The following is a 12,795-nucleotide window of genomic DNA, read 5'->3' on the forward strand; positions in this document are numbered from 1 at the left end:
AGCCTCGGTTCAGCATGGGCCCCTGGGACTTGTGCCTTCTCCGTTCAGCACCAGAGCCAGATGTGGGCTCGGCTGTTTCCCTGCCCAAAATATCCGGCAGGCCGCAAGACACAACTGGCCCCGTGCTGCTTGAGCAAAATCTCCGGAGGAGAGGCAGTTACAAAAGGGATAAACATAAAAACAGACGACAGCAAACTGTGATCAGCTCTGAGAAGGAAAGGAACACGTCTCGCCGTGCAGAGCTGGGAGCTTTCCCGTCGGGCTGCTCTGGGGGCGTTCATCTCAGCTTAACAAACTCTGCTGCTGCACCAAGGCAGGAAGGCAGGGCGCGTGTGGCCAGGTAGACAGGGCCTCATTGATCGTACTCATTCCCCATTAAGCGACAGCTCTCACGGGCACTTAACTAATAAACAGATGTTGGCCATAATCATCACGCATTTTGACTGGTAGCTTTATTGGCGCCAACTTTGAGAGGAGGTCATTGAAGCTGGGGAGTTTGCTGCATGCCCGTGATTACCATGGAAATATTCCCACTGGTCTTTCAACCTAGACTGGTGTGGCTGTCATGTCCCGGCCCTGTGAATGGCATCGTGTAGCTTCTCCCACTTGCCCCAAATGACTTACATTGATATGCTTAATTCGTAGGAAATGGTATGTGGTAATAAGGGAAAAAAGGCAGTAAGAAATTGTTTGGAAAACTAGAAAAATAACTATTCTTTCCCGGCTGGGGGAGCGTACCCTGTATCACCCACCCTAATCACTGCCTGTCACCTCCTTCCTGCCGACTCCATGTTCAGAAGCCACTCTGAGCCTTGGGAGAACATTTTGCCTCATGAAACTTTTGACTAGGACCCGTGACTTCTCTGTCCCTGGTTAACTCTCTCTTCAAAGCCATGTAAATTTTTTGCAGGCTCCTCCACTCAGATGTAAGAATAGCCTCTTTAAACTTCTTGATGCAGCTCCTTAATGAAGATCTTGCGATGGAAACCTAGCCAAAACCTGGGAGGTATGCACATAGTGACTGCAACCACAGCACTTTGTGAGTTCAGAATCAGTGGGGTGGGTGACTCAGGAAAGGCTTTTTTAAGGTAATAAGGGGAAAGAGAAAGGACGCAGGCTATGTGAGAAAGAAACATCTCGGTCACAGCCAGCAAGACACCTGTGTTCAGGATGGGGTGTGGCGAGTGCAGAGTTCTCACAAAAAAAGAACTGATGTGATGGGAGGGAGGACAGTTGGGTACTTTATTGGGGAGGAAAAAAGTGGGCTGAACATTTCCTGGTTGAACAAGAGGATTGTGACATGATGTGCTTGTATTTTGGAGAGAAGGGTTTTGTGGGGATAGGCCTAGGAGTACGCTGTCTGGCTGGGGAGTCAGCACAACAGAGAAACACAGAGAACCGGGCAGACCCCAAGACCCATGCTGGGGGAGAGGCTGCCTGCAAGCTGGAGCCCTGGAGGCTGCTTCTGTCCCTTAGCTGGGGTCTCAGACCTCCCTTCACAGACCAGTCCTGTTGATAGAACAATAAAAAAACGTTGGGTATGAGAAGGGCTGTGTCCCAGGCTTCTGTTGAGTCCCTGGGATGTGCCCCACCAGATTTTGTTCCTTGACTTCATGCAGTAAAGAATTCAAGAGCAAGCCAGTGTTGAGTAAAGGTATATTTATTCAGAGAGATACATTGATAGGCAAGAGAAACTTCACGAGGTGTGGGGGTTTGATGCTCAGATTAGAAGTAGGTACACACTTCACAGACAGAGTGTGGGCCTTCACCAAAGAGGGAAAGAGTGGTGACCGCGAGGTGGCGCTGTGTTGCTTGTTTTCTTGGGCTTGGTGGTTTCATATGCTAATAAGTAGAAGGACCAGCCTTAGGGCAAGGGGCTGGGATTTCCAAGGAGTTGGCCATTTCCCACCCTTTGACCTTTTGTGGCTATCATTGGGACTGCCATGGTGCCTGGGGCATGTTATTCACCAGGTTACTATTACAATGGGTGTTTACTGAATCTCAAGATCTGCTAGAAGTTAAATCTCTTCATCCTGAGCCTCAAGACCTATTGGGGTTTGAATCCTTCACCATTTCTATGTTAATTGCGGTGGCCTTCCTTGAATGGCTGTGCTCTTCCCCCTTCCATCCTGTCTCACTGTGATGACACAGAGACAGCAAAGGCCAGGCCCTACCTGTGCTCCTGCATTTAAAGGCTGCAGGTTTGGGGTGGGCTTATGATGACTCTGAGTGTTGAGAAGGATGTTTCAGATTTTCCCTCGTGAGACATGGGGACCTGCCAGCAGCCACTGCAGATTTATCCCACGGGCGTTATTCCTTGTGTTGTTGTGGAAACAACAGGCCAGCCAAGAAACAAGAATCACTCAGAGGGTTGGAGTATTGAGATTTATTACGTTGGCGGGCTCTGAGGGGCTTCTTTTCCAAAGCTCTGAGCCCCTCCAAGATGTGCACATGATGTTTTATACGGTTAATTACAAGTATGGGACTATTAGCCAATAAGGCTCAAACAACAAAAAGCAAGGAATCAGTACACTGAAGCTTATCAATTTGGAACAGATCCCGTTACTGACAATTGTTCACCTTGGATTTTCGGGTTAGCTTATTAGCCCAGTAAACTGACACTAAACTTCAGATTTACCAGGTATCCCAGCAAAACTTAGATCAGGAAACTGACACTTATCACACTTAGATTTGTGACTTAGCTTGTTAGACCAGCTGTGGTTTTCCTTCACAGTGTCACTTATCTTTTCTATTTTTCTTTTTTGCTTTTTTTAAGTATTTAATCCAAATTTAATATCAGGGTTTTTTGGGAAAGAAATTTCTCTTTTTCTTTTCTTTGGTGATCTTTTATGGGGGCAGGTAATTTGACGTATTTATCTGTTAGTGGAAGCCCTGGGGCTTGAACCCAGGACCCTGTGCACGCTAAGCACACGCTCTACCACCCGCCCCATCATCTTTACTTTTTGGTTTAGCTGCCAAGAATCCTACAGCTGAATTTCTAGTCAGCCTTTAACACTTGCTCTGACTTCAGGGAATCCATTTTTATGAGTTTATCTCCCCCTGGTTTCATTTAAGTATTGAATCTCCATTTTCTCTTCATTCTCAGGTTTGCCTTTTTGTTGTTAAGGTTGTTAAGCTGTTTTTAAAAGAATTGTTTAAATTCTCTTTAGCAAGAGGCTGAATGTGAATAAATATGTAAACAAACAGCACAAATAAATGCTTTTATACATTCTAAACTATTTAGTAGTTACTTAAAAACCGAATTGAATATTAAAGTGATAACATTTTAGAAATATTTTTTAATTTTTTAGAAAGATATAGCTGATTTAATATATGATATTAGTTTCAGGTGTACAATAGATGCTCCATTTATAGTTACTGTAAAACATTGTCTGTATTCCCTGTGTTGTAAGATACATCCCTCTAGCGTGTTTACATTACATGTTGCAGTTTGTGTAAGAACGTTGGGTAATGCAGAGTCTGGGACGTGGCTCTGTCTGACCCAGGTTCACGCTCACCCTGCCTGTCAGAGCTCAGGCCTTCACTCCTTTCTGCAGGGGAGCGAGTGGAGGCAGCTCTCATCAGTGCTGGCACCACCCTCTGAGTGGCAGTGACAGCAGTCACTGTGTGTGGACGTGCAAAGTGTTTTTCCAAGAGCTTTATATGCGTTTCTGAATTTAATAATAAAAGCCCTCCTGTGAGGAAGCGTTTTAAGCTTTTAATGTATAATACATCTTATTTTGATATTGATAGATTTCAAACCACCAGAAAATTTAAAGGAGTAGTAAAATAAAACCTTAAATACAGTTCACCTTAAAGGGCACTATTTGACTTTTTGTGTGTGGCTTTTTAGCATAAAGTTTCAAGGTTCATCCATATTGTAGCCTGAATTAGTACTTTATTCTTTTTGTTTGATAATATCATTTTCCTTTTTTTCGTTTTTGGTCTATTTAAAAATATTTTCATTGAAGTCTAGTCAGTTTATAATTTTGTGTCAGTTTCTTGTGTGCAGCACAACATTTCAGTTAATTAGGAACATACCTGTATTCATTTTCATACTCTTTTTAAACACAAGATACTATGAGATATTAAATATATTCTCCTGTGCTATACAGTATAAACTTGCTGTTTATTTGTTACATACTCAGTATCTGCAAATCTTGAACTCCCAATTTATTCCTTCCCACACCCTCTCCCCTCTGGTAACCATAGTTTGGTTTCTATGACTCTGTGTCTGTTTCTGTTCTGTAGATAAGTTTATCTTTTTGTTTCTTTCTTTTTTTTTAGATTCCACCTGTGAGCAATCTCATATGGTATTTTCCTTTCTCTTTATAGCTTACTTCACTTAGAATGACATTCTCCACGTCCATTGATGTTGCTACAAATTGCATTATTTTATTATTATTTTATGGCTGAATAGTAGTCTATTGGACAAATATGCTACAACCTTTTTATCCAGTCATCTCTCAGTGGACATTTCGGTTGTTTCCATGTCTTGCTATTGTAAATAGTGCTGCTGTGAATATTGGGGTGTAGGTGTCTTTTTGAATTAGGGTTCCTTCTGGATATATGCCCAGGAGTGGCATTGCTAGTTCATATGGGAGGTCAATTTTTTGTCTTTAGAGGAACATCTGTACACTTTTCCACAATGGCTCCACCAAACTGAATTCCCTCCACAGTGTAGGAGTGTTCCCAATTCTCCGCAGCCTCTCCAGTATTTATTGTCAGTGAACTTCTGAATGATGCCTATTCTGACTGGTGAGAGGTGATACTTGATTGCAGTTTTGATTTGCATTTCTCTGATAATGATATTGAACATTTTTTCATGTGGCTACTGGCCATTTGTACGTCTTCATTGGAGAAATGTTTCTTTAGGACTTCTGCCAATTTTTGAATTGATTGTTTGCTTTTTTTCATATTAACTGTAAAAGCAGCTTACATATTCTGGGAATTAAGCCCCTAGCAGTTTCATTTATTGCAAATATTTTCTCCCATTCCATAGGTTGGTTGTCTTTTTGTTTTGCTTACTGTTTCCATAGCTGTGCAAAAGCTTGTAAGTTTAATTAGATCCCTCTTGTATATTTTTGGTTGTTTTTCTATTGCTTGAGTAGACTGATCTAGGAGAACATTGCTGAGATGTATGTCAGATGTTTTGCCTATGGTTGCTTCTAAGAGGTTTATAGAGTCTTGTTTACATGTTTAAGTCTTTAACAGATTTTAATTCTTTTTTGTGTATGCTGTGTGGCAGTAGTCTAGCTTCAATGATTAACATGCAGCTGTTCAGTTTTCCCTACACCATTTGCTGAAGAGGCTGTCTTTACTCCATTGTATGTTGTCACCTCCTTTGTCAAAGTTTCAATGACCAAAAGTTTGTGGGCCTATTCTTGGTAATTTTGTTTATCCGTTCATTGGTGGATGGATATTGTTAGTAACTTTTGGCTACTCTGAATGATACTGCTATGAATATTGATGTGAAATTTTTTATGAGAATATGTTTTCATTCTTTTGGCTGTACATTTGGCCCGCCATATCTGTAGTTTCCACTACATGGATCTAGATGGCTGATTGTAAAGGGACTCGAACATCCTTGGATTATGGTATCCAGGGTGTGGGGTTCCTGAAACCAACCACCCAAGGGTATTGAGGGATGACTCTACATATAGGAGTGGAATTGCTGAGCCATACAACTCTAAGCTTTTGAGGAAATACCAGACTTCTCCAAAGAAGCTGCAGCATTGTCCCTTTCCCCTGGCCACATATGAGGTTTCTCTGCCTCCTGAATGACATTTGTTATTGTCCATGTTTTGGTTATAACCATCCTAGTGGGTGTAAAATGAGATCTCATTTTGTTCTTGATTTCGCTAGTGATGCTGAGCATCGTTTCATATGCTTATTGGCCATTTGTATATCTATTTAAATTCATGGTAAATTTAAAAATTGTGTCTATTTTCTTGTATTGCTCAGTTGAAAGCATTCGATATATATATCCTGGATACTACTCTCTTATTAGATACATGCTTTGCAAAATTTTTCTTCTATTCTGCAAACTGTCTTTTCACTATATTTTTTTAAACATTAAAACAATTTCTTTACAGGGGAGGTAGATAGATGAAATGATTTATTTTATTTTTCTTACTAAGCACGCCCTCTCTGACTTGAGATAACCATTTCCCCTGTCATTTCACTTTCTTGATGATGTCCTTTGTAATAAAAAGATTTTAATTTTGGTGAAGTCCAGTTTATCTGCTTTTTTCTTCTATCACTTGCGCTCTTGATTTTGTATCTAGGAAACCAAAGCCTATCCTAGGCCCACAAAGATTTATACTGTGTCTTCTTTTAGAAATTTTATAAGTTTAATTTTTACATTTCTGTCTGTGATCTATTTTGAATTAATTTTATTTGTTATATAAAATATGGGTGTTCAGATTCCAGATTGATTCTTTTGCCTGCAGATACCCAGCTGTCCCTGCACCATTTGTTGAATAGGCTATTCTTTCAATGGAGTGTTTTTTGCCCCCAGGTGGAAAACTGTCTGTAAATGAAAGTTTTCCCCGTGGGTTTTTATTGTGTCTCTTAAATTTATTTATCCAAACTTATGCCAGTTTCATACTGACTTAGGGCTATAGCATTTTAGTACACTTTAAAGTGAGTCCTCCAACTTTACTCTTCTTTTTCAAGGTTGTTTTTGCTGTCCTGGGCCCCTTGCATGTCCATATGAATTTTGGGTTCAGTTTTTCAGTTTTTGCAATGAAGTTGGCTGGAATTTTGATAGGGATTCCACTGAATATATAGATCACTTTGAGGAGTCTTAACATTTTTAATAATATTGTCAATCATTCCATGAAAATGGAATGTCTTCCATATATGTAGATCTTTTAAAATTTATTTTGTTGATACTTCAAAAAGTTCAATGTACAAATCTTGTAAATTTTTGTTAAATGTATCTCTCACTTTATTCTTAATGCTGTTGTAAAAGGAAAGGCTGAGTTTCTTATGGGTGGTACTATACATCAATCTTCTTATTTCTAGAATTCCTTCACAGCAAATACCCTAGGTATATATTTGCTACATAAATCTATCCACAACTATTCCCCGCCCCGTGTTATAAGAAACCAAGACCCAAGGTAAGCTACTTGAAAACACCTATGTGGAAGTGAGAAATGAGACCCATGGTTGGGGCTTTGTGCAGATGATACTGAGAGCTTATTCAGAATGGCTTTTTCTTAATTACTTTTAAACAACCCTTTCAGTGTATTTAGTCAGATACATTAAGATTATGCCCTTTTGATGTGCGGAGTAGCTAAGACTATAATTTTCAAATAAATTCTAGTGAGAGTGTTGTACTTGAAACCTAATTTGCATCAATCTTTGAAGAATTATGTTTCAGGAGATTTGACTAAAGAACACCTATCTTTATTCTATAACGAGGACTAAATGCTCAAGCAACATGTAAGAGTTTGAGCAAACTGCCCCCGCCCCGTAGTGCTGGGTGGCTGCAGCTGTAACTGGAGTCAGTGCTTACCTCTCCCAGTACGCTAGTGCTGAACTGCTCAAAGTGGTTCATCCAACAGTTTGTCAGTAGCCTGTTGGACAAAGTCATAAAACATTGATTGAAGATTGCTAGAATGCAATATATTCTTACTAATATTAAGTAAGCACACATTGAGTGCTTACTGTATGATGGAATTGTCCCTCAGCCTCACATGAATATTATTTCTCTTAAAACCTCATATATTTCCTTGTTATTCTCACTTTACAGATAAGGAGACTGAGAATTAGGTCTTCTCTCTTTTGGGGGGAGCTCATTATCAATGATGGGCAGTTGTAAGGAAAAAGATATTGATTCATCATGAGAAAACATTTTTGTGAGAGTCAGCAATGAAGATGAACACTGAAGAATGTGATCATTGTTCGAGTGAGACAAGCCCTGGGTTGTGCGGAGTCAGCATCCCTGTCCTGGACACGGCACGTGTGAGGCAGCGCGGCCACGCAGGGAACGCGGATGCTGGGGTCTTAGGCTGTGCTCAAGCCCGGTGGGGCTTTCTCCTAAGGGCAGTGCACCATCATTGACAGATTTTAAGTAGGAGAATAGGCTGCTCTCGTAGTTCACATTTGTCTTGTAGAATGCTTGGAAAAGTTTAGAAGGCTTGGCAGGAGGTGATGTGCTGAGTCAGAGTAGGGTGGCTGCGAGGTGTAGCAGTGTTCAATTTTCAAGTGGTTTTCAGGCCCAGGCTTGTGGCTTAGTAGCCGTGTCATTTTGAATGACACACACAAGGAATTGAAACAATTTATCTAATCAATTGAAGCAGTGATGTACCCAATTCCCAGGACTGTTGTGGAGATCCAGTGAGATACACTGTGCAGTGTGCAGCGTGGTCTCCAGCACAGAGTCAGTGCTGTGTGAGTGCCAGTGAGTATCTGGTAGGTCAGTTGAGGGTGGTGGTACTCTGTGACTGAGGATATCTGGTCCCTGAAGGAGGGGTCCATTCACATCTGTGAGTAATGGGCCTGAGTTGGGAGACGCAGGGAGACCTTACCCTCCGACCAGGAGCCCTGGGCATGACGGCTATGGGAGGAGCACCGTGAAGTCAGCTCTTTGCAGGTTGAGTTGGGAGTGCCCTTGAGATATCTACGCAGAGTCACGAGCTTAAAGAGGAGGTCTGGGCCCAGGCTGTGCATTTTCCTAAAATCTCAACTCCTGAGGACACCGATGTATTGATCACTGAAAGTGAAGTCATACTTTAAAGGACAAGTGAATAGTAGTATCATCACTGTCAACAAAGCTCACGTCTATTTATTCATCACTCACTTTGCTAATTGGGTACTTACAGAGCTCACTTCACCGTCCTCCCGTGGGCTCCGGCTCCACAGAGAAGAGCTTGTGTGTCTCCTTCTTTTCCAGAAGAAGACACATTTAGCTTGTAGCCTTCTGTACCTTGCCAGACTTAGGATATTAGTTTGTTGGTTTAATTGTATTTTCTGTTGGCCATGTCCTGACAGGAGAGAAATTTTACCTCATGGTCATGTTTCAATTAGCTGTTACTGAGAATTGCTGATCTGATACATAGTGTATGTATTATATTAACTTTGTAGAGTAGTTATCATTTTTCTGTCTTTGCCCTTTAATTTTGTTTGCCCCTTCAGTGTTCTATCCTTTTTGGGGCCTTATTTTTTTTTTAATTAAATAATGTCTGTTAGCAGTTAAGAAAACAAAAGCAAAGAAAAAATGCACATGAGAGCTAAATTTAGAAAATGTCTAGTGTGTTTTCTGTCTCGGCAATGGAGGGTTGTATAACCTCTTGGAAACCTTCATTAGACAAGTTTCTTAAAATGCTGATTGAGAAATAAAACCTTCCTTCCTCATCTTTCAAGCTGCACAACTCATTGTCAAGAAAGGGGAAATTCTCAGAAGCCAAAACAAACGAGAAAACAGGAATTCTGGGAGATAAGTGAGCGTTAGAATCCGTGGTGTGCTGGTTGGCTCCTGAACTGATTTTCAGTTGCCTTGACAGGAGGGCAGGAGTTTAGCCCCAGGCCTCTCACACTAGGAGTTGGATGGGTGATCATATAATGGGCCTTGCCCATCCTGAGAATCTTGGTTTACTAAAGGGTGAAAGAGGAAAAAGAAAATTCCTCAAGACAAGAAAGTAAGGAAAGTCAATTTTTTGGAAGAGGGGGAAAATAACAAATCCAAAGTAAGGATATAGTTTAAAGCTGTTCTGGCATGAGAGTGACCACAAACTCCTGGCAGAAAAGCACAGCTACTCCTTGATTGATAAGTTGTGTTTTGAATGAATCAGTGAACAGCTATTCCGAAAAAGGCCTCCAGAGTCTTGTGGATCAATATACTGGACAGCAAACACCTCTCTTCCAAGGTCTCATTCAAATAACCAGAAAAGTTTTAAAGGAAAGTAGCAATAATCTGAGTTCTATTTATTGACATTACTATATGCTAAGAATTCAGAGGTGACTATGTAGTTTTCTCCTCTTTTATGGACCTTACTTTCTCTTTGGGGAGACAAAATGACATAGTTGGGTATCTTGGTGGAGGGAGGTGTTAGTCTGTTGCAATTAGCCAGGAGAGGAGATTAAGAAAACAGTGAAGGGTGGGTGAAATTTTTAGCTGAGGACAGTCTTGTTCACTTGGCTTTTAATTGCAGGCTCAATGAGCTGTCACTGGAGGGACTAGATCTTACGGAGGATGGACTTAGCTCAGGCCTCTTTTGAATGGACAAGTGAACCTGGAAAAAGACAGTCAAATCTGTGCAGACATTAAAGTTCACTTGAACGTGTTCCATCCCTGAGCCAAAGATAGGACAAATATGGAGCACTTCTTGAGGGCAGAGGAGTGGTTTTTAAGGTTCTTCAAGAATGAATCCCAGGGAACCGAGATGGCCAGTTGTCAAATTGAGACTTTGTTCTTTGGACGGTGTACCCAGCAAGGGTATTGGCCTTTTATATGGTTCCATTTGTCTTTAATACATGTCTTTTGATGAGGACGTGAGCACAAGTGTTTGACACCTTGTCGAGGCGATTTTGGATACCTGCCTAGAAGCACGGGCACAGTTGCGGCTGCGTCATACATCTTGCAGCCCATCCCTTTCTCCGGCTCTGTAATCACGGCAGAGTGGTTCCTTGTTGACCTGTCCATCTCCTCTGTCACATCATAACCCATGAAAAGACCGGAGCATATTAACTTGGCTTTGTTAAAGTCAAAGGTACAGATCAAATATGGAGTCAGATTTGTTCTTTCCTATTTCAGTAGTGCCATGGAGAAGGCAGTTTGGGCAGCTTTTTGTAGTGTCCTGGAGGCTTTCTCTCTCAGCTTCTGGGCGCCTCTGTTGAAAACCCTTCATAGCTGTCTGGCCTGCTGGAAAAGCACTCCTGCCTGTTTTACCCTGAAGATGTGTTCTGTTTATAAACTCATCTCTACTCCTTGGAAAACAACTCAAGAAAAACTCAGTTGGTTTTTCACCAGCCATGGGCAGGGGTGAGATAAACCATGTTATTATTTCATAAAATAATAGTAATAATAGTAATATTAATAGTAGTAGCAGTAGTAGTAGTAGTAATAATAATAATAGTAATAATTATATTAAAAGAATTCTTAAAACACGACTGCACATTGGAGAGAGTCAATAAATGCTTTCTGGCTTAAATCAAATGTGATGACTCAGTGATTCCATGGCTGCTGTATTTGCTATGCTAGTTACTCCTTTGTTCCATTACACAGTTTTTTTAACTGAAAAAGAAATACAAGCAAATGGTTAAAAAAAAAAACTCAAACAGAGCACAAAAATACACAAGTGAAAGAAGTTTTCCCTCATCTTGTGTTCTTTCAGCCCTCTCTGGAGATGCCACTGTTTGCTATCCTTTGGGTGCTGTTCCAGATATGCTTTGCACATTCCCACTTATGTATGTAAATTCATTTAAAGTTTTAGTTATTTTTAACTTAAACGGATTTAAATCCTCAAGTGGCTTCTGGCCGGGTAATAGAACAGAACAAATCTGACTCCATATTAGTTCTGTTCCTTTGAATTTAACCCTATGCTCTGTCTCCTAGGCTTCATCTTGCTTGTAATCAATGTCGCCTGGAGCCTGAAATATACAGGAGAGCCTATTCTGAAGCCTCTGACCTTTAAGGATATTTAACACTTTTTCATTCATTTAAAGATAGCAAATTACAGAATAGAAAATAACGTTTGTTTTGTTGGAGGTTTGCAGGGATCTGACCCACGCAGATAGCTGCAAGAAGAAAGGATTCTAACAAGAAGGAATTCCTACACTAAGAAGTTTGCAACAACCAAGCACATAGGAAAGGATCCTGAATTGTGACTTGGGGAGATGGTTTTCCAGGACATTAGTTTGCCATCTAGGTCTACAGAAACTTGCTATTCCATGCCCCAACATCTGGTCTCCCAACTTATTGGCCTGTCCTGCACTGAGGAGAAAGAATTTCGACTTGGTAACACTCCTATCTACCTAGAAAGCTGGGCACTGGAGCTGAGTGTTATGGAAACAGGCCAGCCAAGAAAAGCACCAATCGGGGTGTTGGTGTACTCAGAAGTATTATGCCGATGGGCTCAGTGGGGCTCCTGCTCCGAAGTTCTGAGCACCTCCAAGACGTGCACATGAGGTTTTAAAGGCTTAATTACAAGTAAGGGGGAATTAGCCAATAAGGCTCAAAGAACAAAAAGCAAGGAATCAGTACACTGGAGCTTATCAATTTGTAGCAGATCACATTACTGACACTTGTTGAGCTTGGAATTACGAGTTAGGTTGTTAGCCCAATAAACTGACACTAAACTTCAGATATATGAGATAGCCCAGCAGAATTTAGATCATTAAACCGACACTTATCACACTTAGATTTGTGACTTAGCTTGTTAGCCCAGCTGGACTTTTCCTTCACATGAGGACAGCTCTCCCACACCCAGGGAACTACTGTGAGCCCTTGATGTTTCCACTAGGGTTGGGTATGGTTTACTCAGGAGGGATGGGGACTATGCACCAACACTCAGGCAGTCTGCTCTGTCTGGGGCTCTGATCTTGTACCATCCCGCTCCCCGCCAGCCCAACACCTGGGACAGTGGAGCTAAGGCAGTGATCCTGCCTGCCTGTTTCCCAGCGTGTAAAAGGGGATTATGTACCTTTCCAAGGTAGTTCTGAGCGACAACACCTGCGGGTGCTTGGTTCTCAGAGCAAGAGAAAACCCAGGTCCGCGTGGGGGCAATGGGTGTGATCCCCATAGAGTTTCTGCAGAAGCATCCCATGGAGGGCTGGATCAGGGAGGTA

Source organism: Vicugna pacos, unplaced genomic scaffold, assembly GCF_048564905.1.
Source record: "Vicugna pacos unplaced genomic scaffold, VicPac4 scaffold_20, whole genome shotgun sequence".
Taxonomy (NCBI): Eukaryota; Metazoa; Chordata; class Mammalia; order Artiodactyla; family Camelidae; genus Vicugna; species Vicugna pacos.